The 17730-nt window shown below is 46.1% G+C and overlaps 1 protein-coding gene and 1 non-coding gene across 2 annotated transcripts in view; one reads left to right on the top strand and one right to left on the bottom strand.

Annotated features, from left to right (window-relative positions):
* Window positions 1-17730, bottom strand: part of PHACTR3 (phosphatase and actin regulator 3) — a 195768-nt gene that overhangs the window by 33944 nt on the left and 144094 nt on the right. The gene's annotated exons all lie outside the window — the stretch shown is intronic.
* On the top strand, window positions 347-420 carry TRNAQ-CUG (transfer RNA glutamine (anticodon CUG)). Its single transcript has one exon. It is a non-coding gene; the product is annotated as a tRNA-Gln (tRNA).

The following is a 17730-nucleotide window of genomic DNA, read 5'->3' as shown; positions in this document are numbered from 1 at the left end:
CTGGATGCAAACGGGATCCATTCCGGAACCCCGTTCTCAACCAGAGTGGTACGCAACCTGAAGTGCCAAATGTGCGCATGCTCGCTGCACGATTCAGCGCTTCTGTGCATGCGTGTGGCGTCATTTGGCGCGTCTGCACATGCACAATTTGCCGAACTCGGAAGTAACCCATTCATAACCCATGATGTATGCAACCTGCAGCGAACGTAACAAGAGGTATGACTGTATTGTTAAGTTGCTTAGAGACTTAAATAAAACAACTAAGAAATTTAATGAATAACAATAACAATAATAATTCCAACTATACTGACACTCTACACTACACTGCTTCTCTGCTCATGCTGACTGCTGGATAGCTCAGTCAGTAGAGCATGAGACTCTGAATCTCAGGGTCGTGGGTTCGAGCCCCACATTGGGCAATGTTTCCCTGCATTGCAGGAACCCTTGAGGTCCCTTCCAACTCTGCAGTTCTATGATTCTACATTTATTGAGTGCTCAGTTGGGTCACCTGGCCCTGAACCTGGTCCTTAGTCCACCTTCATGGGAAAGCTAATTTAACGCATATGTTTGAAATCATGAAGGGTAGAGATTCTTCTTCTTTGGATCATAGGTAGATGTCTTAATACTGAGTCAAACCAATGGTCCATCCAGCTCAGTATTGCCCACACTGGCTGGTAGCAGCTCACAGAGGAATTAGTTCCCAGCCCTAACCTGAAGATTCTGGGGTGTTATACCACTAAGCTAGAACTCTTTTCTGCTTCCCCTCCTCCAAACACATGGGAGGGGTTTGTTTTTTTAACCCACTTAACATGGAACCACACACAGCCCAAAAATAGTTGTTTGTGCAAGCAAACAAGGGTGTTAAATTGCTGGTGGTAAACAATGGCACTCCATTGCTCAGTCTTATTTGTTGATAGCAGGTTACTCTGTTATAAGCATGGCCAAAGTACTGGGCGTGAAGGCAGGGAGAAGAAGCTGACACATAACTCCCTCCATGATTCTTGCTCTACCATTAGGGACAGAGGAAGCTGCTTTATATGAGTCTGAAGAAGTGTGCATGCACACAAAAGCTCATACCAATGACAAACTTCGTTGGTCTCTAAGGTGCTACTGGAAGGAATTTTTTACATCCATACATTTTTTTTTATTTTTTTTCTGCTTTATATTGAAGGATTGGAGGGTGGATGGTGGCTAACAGATTGAGATTGAATCCTGACAAGACAGAGGTACTGTTTGTGGGGGACAGGAGGTGGGCGGGTGTGGAGGACTCCCTGGTCCTGAATGGGGTAACTGTGCCCCTGAAGGACCAGGTGCGCAGCCTGGGAGTCATTTTGGACTCACAGCTGTCCATGGAGGCGCAGGTCAATTCTGTGTCCAGGGCAGCTGTTTATCAGCTCCATCTAGTATGCAGGCTGAGACCCTACCTGCCCGTGGACTGTCTCGCCAGAGTGGTGCATGCTCTAGTTATCTCTCGCTTGGACTACTGCAATGCGCTCTATGTGGGGCTACCTTTGAAGGTGACCCGGAAACTACAACTAACCCAGAATGTGGCAGCTAGACTGGTGACTGGGAGCGGCCGCCGAGACCACATAACACCGGTCCTGAAAGACCTGAAAGATCTGGAATAGGTAGAGGAGTCTGATCTTGGAAAGGTTTTTAGAATAACTACTGGAAAACTTTGTACAGTAGGTTACATTCCAGCCATGCAAAAGCCAGAGGTTTCTGAAGGAACATCTCCACCCCCATCGTTCTGCCCGGACACTGAGGTCCAGCGCTGAGGGTCTTCTGGCGGTTCCCTCGCTACGAGAAGCCAAGTTACAGGGAACCAGGCAGAGGGCCTTCTCGGTAGTGGCACCCACCCTGTGGAATGCCCTCCGACCAGAGGTCTAAGAGAACAACAATCACCAGACCTTTAGAAGGCATCTCAAGGCAGCCCTGTTTAGGGAAGCTTTTAATGTTTGATTTCTGTATTTTAATGTTTTGTTGGAAGCCGCCCAGAGTGACTGGGGGAACCCGGCCAGATGGGCGGGGTATAAATAATAAATTATTATTATTATTATTATTATTATTATTATTATTATTATTATATGAGCCAGACCTTTTGATCCATTGGGCTTGCAACAGTGGCTCTCAAGTGTTTCAGACAGAGGAAACTCCCCATCTTGCCTGGAGATGCAGGCAATTGAACCCGGGATCTTCTGCATGCACAGCAGATGCTCCACTGCTGAGCTACTCCCCTTCCCGTTAAATGCCTGCAAATACTTTTAAACCGCAAACACCATTAAATGCCTGCTAACACGTGTGGGAGAGGGCTGTTCTTTGCACTGGAGCGGAATCCTGAGAACAGCCCTGTGTGATGCAAACTCTCCTGTCCTATCCGTTGCCAGTGAGCTGAGCTATTTATAAAGAGCTCTCCCGGCAGCTGGCAAGGGATTTGGAAGGATATGGGGGGGGGGAAAGGCGCATCTGTGACGTTGGCCAGGTAGGCAGAAGTTCCTGTGCCGATGGTATGGCACGTCTTCCCTAGCAATGTTGCAGTTGGATGCCTTGTTGCTGCCCCTCCATCGCTACTGGATCTTGCTCTGCACAGGCTCTCCAAAAATGCAGTTTGGGGGTTTCTCTCCTGCTTTTTTTCTGGACGACTGCAATGCACTTGCAGAAAGCACAGAGACTTCCCCGTCTCCCTCAACAAGTGCTAGTGACCAGTAATGTGAACATTATTCCAAAAGCCTCACACAGCACCTGACACAAATGTACCCTACCACCCACGTACCTGCTAAGATCCCAGGGAACTTTCCGAGAGCATCATCCTAGCAACACAGATACGTCTGAATTGCTTTCTCCGCCCACACTGCCTTTCCCCTCCCCAATTCCTTTCAGAAGTGGGGGGATTCCTGCTTTTGCATTGCAGTCACCTGAGCATCTTGCCGTTTTTCTGCTTTTCTCGCAGATTGTACTGCTAGCCTGGTTACTGGGGCAACGCCGAGAATAACAATTCCTGGTCTATTCTCGTCAACTCCAGGGTACCAACGGCTTACTATTATGTGGGGCAGAACTGGCCTCTGGAATTCCTCAAAATGCCCAGCAGCTTAGGTGACTATTTTTTTAAAAAATCAGACAAATTTGTCTAGTTAACCAAACAGTTCTGCTGAATTCTCACCCCCAACCAATCTCAATGGATGAGAAAAGAAACTGCAGTCAAAAGATTATGAAGGGGGAGAGATTTTGGTGAGATTCTCATCAGTGGAGGTGCTGAGATTTTTTTGTGTACTAGCTTTACTTTCAAGGTGGTTCAAGGGGTGTTTGTTAGCCTCCTTTTATTTCCTTTCTACAAACCTCCTCTGCCGATCTGAGCTCTGCAGCAGGTTTCCTGAAAACCCCATGACGTTCTCAGCTGGGCTTTCCTGTAAGTATGGGCGGCAGGCTTACTACATGCCTGATAGTAAAACATATGGTCTCCGCCACCGCCTCCTCCTTCCTCTTCTTCTCAGTGCAGTATTTTTACTTTTAGAGAAACCAGCGTACCAACCTCAGGCTCCTGGTAGCCAGCCTCCTTGGCTTCTTTTGAAGCGCAAGGGATAACATCAGAAGGTCATTTCTGCCATGGGGCTTTTTGAGAGTGAGTAGGAACATAAGTACAGTAGCTTCCTTACACAGAGTGGCAGTGGCTCTGCAGGATTTCAGGCTGGGGTTTCTCCCAGACTTACGTATAGATTCCAGGGGTTGAACATGGGACCTTCGGCATGTAAACCACATGCCTGGCCACAGAGTTATCAGCTGTGGCTCCTTCATATACAAAGGCAGTATATTTCTGTGTACCTGGTGTTTGGTATAAACAAAAGCAAGGTGGTCATCTTCTGAGCTTTCAGTGGTATCTGTCTAATACAGGCACCCCCAAACTGCGGCCCTCCAGATGTTTTGGCCTACAACTCCCATGATCCCTAGCTAACAGGACCAGTGGTCGGGGAAGATGGGAATTGTAGTCCAAAACATCTGGAGGGCCGAAGTTTGGGGATGCCTGGTCTAATAGAAGGGCAGCCTGGGAAGAGTCCTGAGGCTTGGACAGAGAGACTTGGGAGAGGGGTGTCCACATTTGGCCACCAGGTCTGAGGTTCCCCAACACTGCCATATACCATCACACTCACTGGCGGAGGAAGAGGAGTGGGGGGGAGTGCACCGCCCCTGGTAGCACAATCCCGGTGGGGAGCCATTGCGGCTGCCCCCCGCCCCCGCTGGGCACCATGCCCCCACAGGCGTGGTGCCACACCCCCAGGACACACGTCATGCCCCCTGGACGCACGCCAGCCCCGTCCCCGCCTGCTCTCCACCCCCACCCCCCAATGCCGGAGCATGAAGCTCTGCCACTGATCACACTGTGTACAAGCGCTATATAAATGCTAAGCCTGAGGTTCCCCCAACACTCCCATATACCAGGCATGTCCAACAGGTAGATCATGATCTACTGCCAGTGTGGTGTAGTGGTTAAGAGCGGTAGACTCGTAATCTGGGGAACCAGATTCGTGTCTCTGCTCCTCCACATGCAGCTGCTGGGTGACCTTGGGCTAGTCAAACTTCTCTGAAGACTCTCAGCCCCACTCACCTCACAGAGTGTTTGTTGTTGGGGGGGGGAGGGAAAGGAGAATGTTAGCTGCTTCGAGACTCCTTTGGGTAGTGATAAAGCGGGATATCAAATCCAAACTCTTCTACTGTTCTTCTTCTACTGGTAGATCTCAGAGTGTTCCTGGTAGATCCTGGTTGACCTCTGGCCCCTCAGCGATCTTCTTACAAAAGAAAAAAAACCCCACTAACTTTGGCTTCCTAAAAAAAAGCTCCACAACTTTGCGTAGCTCTTTTTACGACAGTGGGTAGATCACTGCCAGTTTTTTTACCCACTGCCAGTGGGTAGATCATTGCCAGTGAGTGGATCACAGTCTATTGAGAGTTGGACATCCCTGCCATCTACCATCACACTGTGGACAAGCACTATATCAAGGGAACCAGCATTGCCATAGTTCAAGTGGCACCTCCTTGAAGGAGGAAGGAAAAGGATGGAGTCATACCAACTTACGAAGGTGGACAGTGGGATTTCCCTGTATTCTGTCATCATGGCTATTGAGAATTCTCTCCCTTTTGCATTCTTCACTGCTATCTGCCTTCCTTCTTTTCTCTGGTCACAACAGTTGGGTCACGTACACAGAAGAGCCTATTTTCCACCTGGGTTCTACTCTGTTTTGTTTAGGCTGTTCCACACAGTTGTGCACTGCTCTGTGAGCTTCCTCTGCAAGTTGCATGCACAACTTGCGATGAGATTAAGAAAAAAAATATGCAAGATAGAAGAGGTGGGGGAAGGCGCCAAGGACAACGGCAGACAACCCAATGGGCGGAGGGAAGAAATGTGCTGACAAGGCCCCGAGAACAACCTCACTGGCACGAGAGAGCCTCCTGCTATGTGAGCAAGAGGCTTACTTTTGACTTGGCAGCGTTCTTAAGAACAGGCAGCAGCATGCCAAGATGGCACAGTCCCTGCTCCAGCTTTGACCAGGGCTGAGCCAAGCTAAGCTGGACTATTGACAAGTCATTTCCCAATGTATCAGCACTGCAAAACTTGGTGAGTAAATTACAGGTCCTGCTCCTCTGCAATCCACACCTTCTCTAATATACAACTTGTGTGACTCATCTGGGGAAAATCTCTTAATATGAATACTAATTCAGCCCACCTAGCTCTTCCAACCAAGCCATGCCCACCTGCCCTACACCTGATGTCACATATGATGTCAGGGATAATAAGGCAGGTAAAGATGGTGTGGGTCCAAAAGGCGTAGCCAGTCAGCTGATCAGCAGCATTTGCAAACCCTGTGGGCTGGGCTTTGCAAGCACCAATGATCAATAGGATCAATAGGAGTATAGCATCTAGATCAAGGGAAGTAATAGTACCACTGTATTCTGCTCTGGTCAGACCTCACCTGGAGTACTGTGTCCAGTTCTGGGCACCACAGTTCAAGAAGGATATTGAAAAGCTGGAACGTGTCCAGAGGAGGGCAACGAAAATGGTCAAAGGCCTGGAAACGATGCCTTATGAGGAACGGCTTAGGGAGCTGGGTATGTTTAGCCTGGAGAAGAGAAGGTTAAGGGGTGATATGATAGCCATGTTCAAATATATGAAAGGATGTCATATGGAGGAGGGAGAAAGGTTGTTTTCTGCTGCTCCAGAGAAGCGGACACGGAGCAATGGATTCAAACTTCAAGAAAGAAGATTCCACCTAAACATTAGGAAGAACTTCCTGACAGTAAGAGCTGTTCGGCAGTGGAATTTGCTACCAAGGAGTGTGGTGGAGTCTCATTCTTTGGAGGTCTTTAAGCAGAGGCTTGACAGGCATCTGTCAAGAATGCTTTGATGGTGTTTCCTGCTTGGCAGGGGGTTGGACTGGATGGCCCTTGTGGTCTCTTCCAACTCTATGATTCTATGATTCTATCAGCTGATCAGAACAGCTTGCAAAGTGCTGGGCACTGGGTTTTGCAAGTGGAAGCGCTATGCATGGAGCTTTGATTTCAAACCACAGCACTGTGGTGTCAGATGACTGACAGATGGGCAGCTCCTCTCCCCTGTCCAACTTGGAGATAAGGATGCAGCCCTTCAGCTGAATCCAGCAGCACACTACTGACTTCCAGTGATTAATTTGGGGTGCCTGATAATCAATTTTGATCTGCATTTCCAAACAAGTTGGAGGAAGCAGTTAATTGTCTCTTAGCAATTTATCATAGCATCTTCAGAGATGCACATGCACCAATAAGAAGCCCCATGAAGTAACCAAAGATGGCATCTGCCATCATTTTCCTGAACTGCAAGAGGGTGTGTTGCTACAGTAGTGTTCCAGAGAATGTAAAGCATAGAGGTTAGGAAAACTGAGCTACAAAGTGGGAGGTCTTTGAGTTCAAATCTTGCCTCTGCCATTAATTCTTTGCACAGGCCTCCCCCTGCCCAGCTTTTGATCTCAATATGAGCAAAATAATATAGACCTACCATATAGGGCTGATCATTACAAAAAGATAACGGACGTGAAGTGCTGAGAAGAACCAAGTTCTTTACAAAAGGTAGGTGGTGTTATGAATAAATGTGAAGATCTAGAATGTTCATTTATGGCAGAAACAGACTCCACACTCTCAGTCCCCATCTATTGTTGTTGTCATTAGTACATGACAGAAGGAACAGCTCTATTCACAGTTCACACTACTCACGTGTGTTATGTAAAGCTGTGACAAGTCTGCTGGAGTGTGGGGAAAACGGGAGCTGGAATTGTACTTAGATATCAAGTTCTTTTGTTCTATCTTGCTTCAGAGCCCTCTTCAATAACAAACCTCAGGCTAGTGCAAATGAGAGAGAACAAGACATTCTGAGAAACCTGTGTGTAGCACTTCACTGTTCATTGGTGGAGCTTAAAGTCTGTGTGATCTGAATCACAGCTGTTTGCTACTTAGGGGACCATGTGCTTTTCAACTGGTCAGGTTTCTATTATTGAGACCCAGCAAATGGATGCTTGTGCGAGAGTTGGCCAATCTCACCTCCATGCTTGTCCCTTCAAAAACAAGAGAGAGTACCATGTCTTCCTGCCAGCTAGTTTCATCAAAAGTGCCATCAAATGGTCATTTCTTCATAAAGGGCATCATCACCATAGAATGGGTGACAGACCTACCTTTGAAAAACCAACATGCATTTTGTTTTTCTACTCTGTCCTGGTTTCAAAAAAGGCTTGTTGGTAAATCCTGATGATGTGGAATTTCTGTGAGGCCAGTGTCATGACCACAAAACGGGTAAGGATCTATTAAGGTGGGCCGTATTGCTGAATCCTAAAGTGAAAAAGAGTTCCAGATAAGGTACAAGGAGGGTTCTAATACATATGGTGAAAAATGGGTTGAGTTAGTATTTCCAAGGACTGTGGTAGGATGAAAGGTGGTGAGGGGGTGGGATGGCACAAGGTGGTTGTGGAGAGGATGGACATTTTAGGTGATATATATGATTGATTGATTGATTGATTGATTATGGTTCTTGACCAGCACACATAAATATGCAATACATAAAACAATAAAAGAAAAACAGTAATAATCTAAAAGTAGGCAATAAATATCGGTTTTAACAATTGTTTAAAAGAAAACTGATTAAAAGGAGTGTTACTACTTAGGGAGGTAAAGGTAAAGGTAAAGGGACCCCTGACCATTAGGTCCAGTCGTGACCGACTCTGGGGTTGCGCGCTCATCTCGCATTATTGGCCGAGGGAGCCGGCGTATAGCTTCCAGGTCATGTGGCCAGCATGACAAAGCCGCTTCTGGCAAACCAGAGCAGCACATGGAAACGCCGTTTACCTTCCCGCTGTAGCGGTTCCTATTTATCTACTTGCATTTTGACGTGCTTTCGAACTGCTAGGTTGGCAGGAGCTGGGACCAAGCAACGGGAGCTCACCCCAGCACAGGGATTCGAACCGCCGACCTTCTGATCAGCAAGCCCTAGGCTCAGTGGTTTAACCACAGCGCCACCTGGGTCCCCTACTTAGGGAGGTAGACTACAGCAATTAATAACACTGGGTCCTCTTTAGCTAGTCCTGAAGATGTTCTGAAGATATTTGGACACTGCTAATTAGATTAGACCGAATTTTTATGACTCTAGCACAGAATTTGGCTACCTTCGCTGACACATTAGCGTTATCGTCGGAAAGAAGCCACTCTATATAGAAATTATCCGAGCGTCCAGGTAGCTCTGCCAGTATAGTGTGGATAAGCTCGCCTCGCACCTCCTCGTAGAAGCAGCATCGCAAAAGTATATGGCCGATAGATTCCACTTCTCCTGATCTGCACAGGCAGCATCTCTCACATAAAGGGATCCGTTTGTACTTCCCCTGGAGAACTGTTGAAGGCATTATGCGGTTACGGGCCAAAGTGAATGCTCTTCTATGAGAGGGTATTTCCAGGTGGAATAAATATCTGGTTGGGCGGGCCAAGTATCTCCTTTCCTCCTCAATTAGAAAGTGAGGTACTTTACTCAAATCCTTTTGTCTTTCTATATCTATAATCCTCTGTTTAATAAGGGTCTTTGCTGTATTAAGATCACGTGACATAAGGCTGGATGGATTGAGGCCTATATTCAGCATCTTATTCACTATGGTCTTGCTCCAGAGGGATTGATAGTTATCTTTCACTAGCAACAGAAGTAGGCCCTGAGGGTTCATGTTAAGTTTCAGCCATAGATTACAAGCCTGCATCCACACTCTGGCCTCCACGCAGGTCAGGCCTGTTTCTAATCGTATGGCAGCGTTTGACACACACATGGGGGCATTTGTAAAGCCGCTCTAAGGAATTTGGACTGTACTCTTTCGGCTGTCGTCAGACACACACACACACACAGATAGAGAGAGCGAGAGAGAGCGAGAGAGAGCGCTAAGCATCGCCATGCTTGGCTTTATCCACCCACCAACCTGACCTACCTCCCAACCTTTTGCCAACCCTTCTTCCCTCACACTGGACAAACCTTCCTCCCTTCACACCTCACCCACCTTTCACCTATCCCCTCAAAACTTGCCCCAAACCCTTCCCACTCTCTTTCCAGCTTGCCCCAAGTCCCTCTGCTCACAGCTTGCCACAACTCCCATACTCTTTTAAAGAAGGGGGAGGTGCTTCAGAGTGGTTTTCGCAAGTGCTGTAAACCTTACCTGGGTTGCCTGCTAGCCTGTCATCATGTTGGAGTTGGCATGGCTGCATATCGAAGCATGACAACAACCTTACATTTTTATGTATATAGGAAGAAAAAGTCCACACACAAATCTGACAGCTTTTTAGAGGGAATTTCTGATAACATACACATGCTGGTATACATTTTCTCCTAATATACTAAATTATTCTATGCTATATTCACTAATATAGCTCAGTCCCAGCTCCTGCCTACCTAGCAGTTCGAAAGCACGTCAAAGTGCAAGTGGATAAATAGGGACCGCTACGGCAGGAAGGTAAATGGCGTTTCTGTGTGCTGCTCTGGTTCGCCAGAAGCGGCTTTGTCATGCTAGCCACATGACCTGGAAGCTGTACGCAGGCTCCCTCGGCCAATAACGCGAGATGAGCACCGCAACCCCAGAGTCGGTCACGACTGGACCTAACGGTCAGGGGTCCCTTTACCTTTTATATATATTCACTAATAGATGCATCTTTAGGCATACTTTCACCTAGTACACATTTTTGTAGTTACATTTTTCTAAAATTTGGAGAGGTGTGAATTTTGAAGGACAGCTGTGGTTTGGTTTGCACACCGTTTCTGGAAGTGCAGATAAGGTAGGTTCATCAAACCATACCAAACTTCTTCCCCATCCTTATTGTTGCAAAACACACACACACACACACGAGTTCCAATCTGGTGCTAATAAGTTGTTTTGGCTTTTCGCCGAAAAGTACAGAAATGTCTGCAGCTGGGCCTGAGCTGGAACCCCTGCCAATTTATTTCTGGTAAGAAATGGTTACAGAAATTGCTACTGAAAAACAAAGCCTTCTTGGATGCCAGGTTACCCTATCAATTTTCATGCTCCAAACGGTAACACAATAATCTGATGTTTTGAGCTATAGCTCAGCAGCAATCGCTGTACCATGCCCGTCAGCGCTTTGATAAGGAACAACGAAAAGCGATACCAAGCTATTCAGCATTTTTAATGGGCAACGATGAGGATTTATCCTAGGATCCGAACAAACGGGCAAACTACCAACTCAGAAAATAGTTTCTATCAACATCCTCTCCCCGCCCCCCGCAAAAAAGCACCCCCAAAATTCAAAGAAAGGACCTGCATGTTTGTTGAGAAAGCATCATTTGTTCTCATAAGCTCACTTGCTGATTTTTTTTCATGGAAGTTTCCATGATGGGAAAAACAAGCCACGCTTAAAACTGAGAACTGGATTGTCTCATCAGCAGCAGGAGTTGCTGTGGCAAAACCCAAAGAAAGGAAGCACCTGAGAAAAAACAGAACCAACAGCTCAGCGCAAACAACAGTACTGAACAGAACTGAGAGGGTCAGTGAAAATTTGGAGGGCTATTTTCCATTCTGCTTCAATTGCTACATTCATCTCGAAAGTGATATCACTGCAAAGCCAAATCTGCACAGTCCTAGATTTCAGCATTTCAGCTCCTTTGCCTTTCCTCCCTTGTGCCACCAGATACCTCTGTGACAGGATATTTATAAGCCCAGGGACCCTTTTGACCTCTTCTTATGTAAAGTCCCCCGGCAAAATAAACTTTCTGCGCCCCTTGGGAAATAAGTCCTGCTCAGTATAAAGAGGTCACCAGGGAGGCCTCCGAAAGGTCAGACACTTTCATAATCATAAAACATGAGCAATCGATGGAAAATGGACGCAGCCAAGGTTTGACCCAACCTCCTTGTAATTAAACAGAAACAATAAGGCATAGCTACATCAGATATGTTGCGCACGTTCCATGTTGCATTGGTAAACCAAATAAGATCACACTGAAAAACGTTGGGGGAGGGCAAAAATGTAATCTGCAAAGCCGTTGTAATAAAATAAAACTGAAGTAAGATTCGGTTAAAGGCAAGCATCTTCTTATTACTTCTCCTTTAGTGAAAAGGCTGTAGCTCAGTGGTACAGCATCTGTTTTGCAGGGTTCCTGGTTCAATTCCCAGGTAGGGCTGGGAAAGACCCTTGTCTCAAACTCTAGAGAGTCGTTCCCAGTTAGTACAGACAATGCAGAGCTTCCAATATGTTTTTCTGTTTGTTGTGTGTGTGTGTGTGTGTGTGTGTGTGTGTGTGTGTACAGTAAATGATGTAGCAGATCTGTATCCGGATTGTATCACTTTATTCTCAACATGGGGGCGTGTCATATAAATCAATATTACTCTATTTTTTTTAAAAAAATAACCATCTACTGTGTTTCTCACATTATAAGACATGTCTTATATTTATTTTTTCCTCAAAAAAACACACTATGGCTTATTTTCAAGGGATGTCTTATTTTTTTCCTCCTCCTCCTCCTGCCGCGGCAGGCATTGCTGCTGCGCCTATCACTATGTCTTATTTTCGGGGTATGGCTTATATTCTTTGAATGCTTAAAAATCCTGCTATGGCTTATTTTATGGGTATGTCTTAAAATATGAGAAACAGGCAGAAAACTGGCATGTCAATAATCTGGTGTGAGGATTTTGTTGTTCACACAAGCTCTCAATCATGTGACACACACACACACACCTCCCCGCTTACAAGCTGAACTGGTACACCTTGCCTTTGTTTGCGAGAACTAGGCCTCTAACCTCACCTTTATCCCACCATTTCCCCTCGCAATAACGTGCACGTTCTTGTCACCCGGCCTCCCGCCAATATTCCTGAGGTAATTCTGGTGCAGCGCAAAAATGAATAAATAAATGAATTAAACAATTTGAGATGGATAAAAAGCACGCTGCGCTGTACAGATTGACCCACTTTTTTCAGGACAAACGCAACGAAGCAGCAACCGTGTATTCCTGAGGGGGGTATTAGGATTCAGTTTTGGCAGTCTCAATGAGATGGGAGGCTAGCTCGGTGCTCTGTGAGGACGCTGCCGTAAATGTAATACACGGAGATTCCCTAGCAGAAATCCCCTTCTAAGATGACGCCTCATTAAATCTTCAGTAGAGCAGGGAAGGGGAACCTGCTTCCCTTCTGATGGTGTTTCTCCAACTCCAGCTCCCATCAGCCCCACACAGCATGGCCAGTGATTAAGGCAGAAGGGAGTTGTATTTGTTTATTATTTGTATGGCAAACCCTTCACCAAATGATCCCAGGACGATTCAGGACAGGCAAAAGAAAGCACTTTTCCAAGCAACACATTGTTAAAACTATGGAATTTGCTCCCAGAAGATGTTGTGATAGCCACCAGCTTGGGTTGGGTTGGGGAGATTTATGTAGCATCAGAATATCAGTGGCTGCTAAGCAGGATGGCTATTTTACCTCCAGTGTCAGAGGAAGTATCCCTCTGACTGCCAGTTCCTGAAAATCAGAAGTGTGGGCAGCGCTGCTGCACTAATGTCCTGCTTTGAGATTTCCCATACATCTGGTTGGCCACTGGGAGAAGTGGATGCTTAACTAGAAGGGACTTTGGTCTGATTCAGCAGAGCTCTTGAGTTGTGTGTTGCTGTTTAGTCATTTAGTCGTGTCCGACTCTTCGTGACCCCATGGACCGGAGCACGCCTGGTACTCCTGTCTTCCACTGCCTCCCGCAGTTTGGTCAAACTCATGTCTTGAGTTCTTACAGAGAGCTAAAGGTTCTTCAGCCTTGGTGTAAAGGTTGACATGGAGGATTCCTAGGTGAGAGATCCCCATGAAGGCAGAGAGAGCTTCAGGTACTGGGGGCTTGGGAAGAGCTTTCTCTTCCATTCAAAACTGTTTTACTCATTGGCACAGCAGGGTGATCATAGCAAGATGAAATTTTGGGTCTTAGCGTCTGATATAAGATCTTGATACTTGTCAAAATGAGACACTCTGCATATGTTTAGAGGTGGCACCTTCTTGTTTTTCACACATTCAAGGATTGAGCCCTGATATTGACAACATGGTGTTGGGCCTCAGTGTTTGCCTTTATTTTTAGAACTAGAACCAGGGCCTTCTCAACTGGCCCCAACCTGGTGGAACGCTCTGTCTCCTGAGACCAGGGCCCTGCGGGACCTGATTTCTTTCCGCAGGGCCTGTAAGACAGAGTTGTTCCGCCTGGCATTTGGTCTGGAGCCAATCTGATCCCCTCCCCCATTTTCCCTTTCTTTTCCCCTTTTGTATGAGGCTGCATTTTTCATTTTAATGTATTTAGTCTTGCTGCTGAGTTGTATTTTAATTAGTTGTTTTATATTTGGTGTTAGCGGCTCCGAGCCCGGCCTTGGCTGGGGAGGGCGGGATATAAATAAAAAATTAATAATAATAATAATAATAATAATAATAATTATTATTATTTACCAGACAGTGATAGATCAGTGATTTGTATAAAGAAGATCCCAGGTTGAACCCTGTCATCTCCAGCTGACCTCTGCCTGGTTGCTGCCTGTAGTCAGAAGGGGAAATTCTAGGCTAAAGAATCTGCTGAATTCTGAGCTGTCCTCACTGTCATCACATGATGGCATCAGGTCTGACTGTAGCCTGAACACAGTGGTGTAGCAAGGGAGGGCGACGGGGGCGGGTCGCCCCAGGTGCCACCCTGGAGGGGGGGTGACACTTGGCGTCCCCCCCCCACTGGGGAACATTTTTTCCCCTGTTGCATGAGATTTTTCTGTTGTTGTTGTTGTTATTGTTGTTGTTTAGTCGTGTCCGACTCTTCATGACCCCATGGACCAGAGCACGCCAGGCACTCCTGTCTTCCACTGCCTCCCGCAGTTTGGTCAAACTCATGTTCATAGCTTTGAGAACACTGTCCAACCATCTCGTCCTCTGCCGTCCCCTTCTCCTAGTGCCCTCAATCTTTCCCAACATCAGGGTCTTTTCCAGGGAGTCTTCTCTTCTCATGAGGTGGCCAAACTATCGGAGCCTCAGCTTCACGATCTGTCCTTCCAGGGAGCACTCAGGGCCGATTTCCTTCAGAATGGATAGGTTTGATCTTCTTGCAGTGCATGGGACTCTCAAGAGTCTCCTCCAGCACCATAATTCAAAAGCATCAACTCTTCGGCGATCAGCCTTCTTTATGGTCCAGCTCTCACTTCCATACATCACTACTGGGAAAACCATAGAGATTTTTCTACTGTTCTTATATGTTCTTTCAATGCTGATTTCATATCTGAAGTCGGTTTTGTTCTGTAAGCTTTAGGGTTTTTGTTTTTGTTTTTTGCAATTCATGTTTTTCACTTTTCACCAGAGCCAGAGCCACATGGGGGGGGGGTGACAAAAAAAAAACTGCACCGGGTACCACTTGGGCTTGCTACACCTCTGTGAACACTGCCAGATCCAGGCTGGTGCATCTATTTGCCTGCCACTCAGTTAAGCCCCACCACTGCTTGGCTGGGGGGATTGGATTGGATTGTAACCTGGCGTAAGGCAAGTTCTTATGTATTGGATGGTTGTGTCATGTGTGAATCAGATCTAAGGGACTAAGAACTGAGCTTACAACCTGTGGCTAGACATTTGCTAAGCGCCGTCTGTTTGCCCCGTTGTGCTTGCACTGTCTTCCTCATCTCTCCAAAGAGAGAGAGAGAGCAGTTCCACACTTTCTATGGCTTGCTGTGCCCAAGACTTCTGGATTAATTCATTGTCTTGGCTGCACTACAATATAAATTGGCTAAAAATGTCATCTATTTTTAGTCCATGTCCTGGACACAAATTGCTGCTCACACGGAGCAAAGCACACACGCAACCTAGGAGCAATCTTTAAGGCTCTGGGAACCAGAGGGCATGCCAAATGATGCTCCTAAACCTAAGGGAAAATACAGCACAACAGTTTCTGTAACCAAGCTCTGGAGAAGCTTCCTAGCCCAGCCCAGCCTAAGATGGAAGCAGTTGCTTTTATTTCATAAGCTCCAACATTTCTTCAAAGAAAATAGGGATGTCCTACTCCATAATGAACATTATTTTTTATTATTTATACCCTGCCCTTCTGACTGGGTTGCCCCAGGCACTTCCAACAAATACGTATAGAAATATAATAAAACATTAAAAATCTTCTCTATACACAACTGCCTTCAGATGTCTTCTAAAGTTTGTGTAGTTACTTATATGCTTCGCTCGGGGGTCACATAACTCCACACCCTCCAACATTTCTCTGATGAAAATAGGGACGTCCTAAGGAAAAGTGGGACATTCCGGGATCAAATCAGAACCCGGAACAGTTTCTGTAAATCCAGGACTTCAATGGAAGAAGGTAAACGAATGGGCATTGATGAAAACAGGCTTTCCCTGAACCATTAGATTGACTCAAGTTTTTATTTTTTTTTGTTTTAAATCCCTGGGAAGCTTTGTTATATACTGTTGATTTATTGCTTTTAGATTATCTTTTTTTGTTTTAATGGCGGTTATTGTTTCTTTGCTAGACAAAGCTTGGGGAGTATAAAAATCTCAAGCAGTTTATAAATGCTTTCAAATCATTCAATGAGCAATAAGTGAGGGGAAATGGGTAACTTTTGGAGAAGGGAGTCCCTTGAGTGCATTTAGTCAAGCTTCCCTACCTGCAAAAAAAAAAGAGGGGGGGAACTGAGCGATATGATTTAAGTATTGTTATCCCCCCTTTCGGCCCAAAGAGAGCCCCCAAGGCAGCTCACAACTTTTTAAAAACGCAGCAATCCAATACAAAAATAAAATAAAAACATTTGAAAAGGGCTGAAAACTAACAAATGCCGGAGTCGACTGAAGTAATCTATCTACAGGAGAACAAGCGCCTCAGATCGGACCAAAGGGCTGGGAAGATAAAAGCATTTCGCAACGTGCCAAAAAAGCCATCAAGGAAAGGACCACTCCAGCTTTCGGGCTGCGTGAGGAAGCTTCCCCAGAGCTTGCTTAGACAAACTCTTGGGCTGCACGGCTTCCTTTTCCAAAAGCACAGGAGCATCGCTGGGCAAGCCTGTTGATCTTAAGAGCCTTAGAAGTCCTCTGCGTGAGCTGCGTTTTGTGCCCATGACTTGAAACTAAAAATAGACTCAAGGGGAAAACTCTGCACATGTGGAGAACTCATCTTTCAATTGTGAAGTGCAGAAAGACCTCGTATTATTTTGGAGTTTACTAACAAGCAGATTGGTATTCAGAAACCACGTAATTATGAGTTTTGCCAGCATCTCTAGCAATAACCGTATTGCATCTCACCTGCCTTCGCCCCCCCCCCCCCAAGCAGCAAGCACCTAAAGTGTGGATGACAGATGAAAGTGCCCACAAGCTTCTCTGGTTGGTCACAGGATGCTGCCCCAGATATGCTTTTGGCCTGATCCAGCACAGCTCTTATGTTCCCATGTCCCTTTCTGTACATTGTGTGCACTCCCAGCCAGCTGTGCTGTAAATGGGTAACTGGAGCACTCGACTCCTTCCTGTATCAATTAAGGCTGCACACAAGTTAAATTCTCTGGGGGAAAGCCATGACTGTTTAAAGTGGTATCACAGTGCGTTAAATGTACGGTGTGTCTGTGGCCTAGGTTTCATCAATGCCCTTTCTCCAAAATTCATGATGTAACATTGCCCTTGTCAGGAATGTGGTGGCACCTCTAATTCCTGGAGAGCTTTGAAAATAATCTCTTTCTACTTCCACCGAGAAAATGAGAGCACTTTCAAGAAAAAAAAAGGGTGTTGTGTGTTGTGAGATGCAGAAGGGAACAGAGCTTTTTCAAGGCAGCTAACGTATTGTGAAAGTGCTTTGCAATGGACCAGCCAGACCAGCCCTTGTGGCACAGCGCAAGCATTAATACAATAAAGCAACCAACAGATACCTCATAAAATAAATATAGCTGCATCAAATCCTGAAGCAACAACCGCAGAGTTACTGCAAGGCCTTGGCACCAGGCCTCCGGAAGGTCCTTATACCACGCAGGATGACAGGAAGGCAACTGCAAGCCTGCAGAGTTCATAGCTAATGTGCTGTGCATCATGGGACAGACTTACTTGTGACTACTAATTAATATGTATGCTGCAAACAGGGGTGTCCACAGGAATTTTTCCAGAGTAGCAGGGGGCAAAGTAAAACACAGAAATGGAAGCAGGCTAGTTTCTAAGGTCACTTCCACATCAGACATAGCTTCCTCCAAAGAATCCTAAAGTGCCGGC

This window comes from Zootoca vivipara, chromosome 7, assembly GCF_965207765.1.
Source record: "Zootoca vivipara chromosome 7, rZooViv2.hap1.1, whole genome shotgun sequence".
NCBI lineage: Eukaryota > Metazoa > Chordata > Lepidosauria > Squamata > Lacertidae > Zootoca > Zootoca vivipara.
The sequence above is the reverse complement of the archived record's forward strand: the minus strand, read 5'-3'. Positions and strand labels throughout refer to the sequence as shown.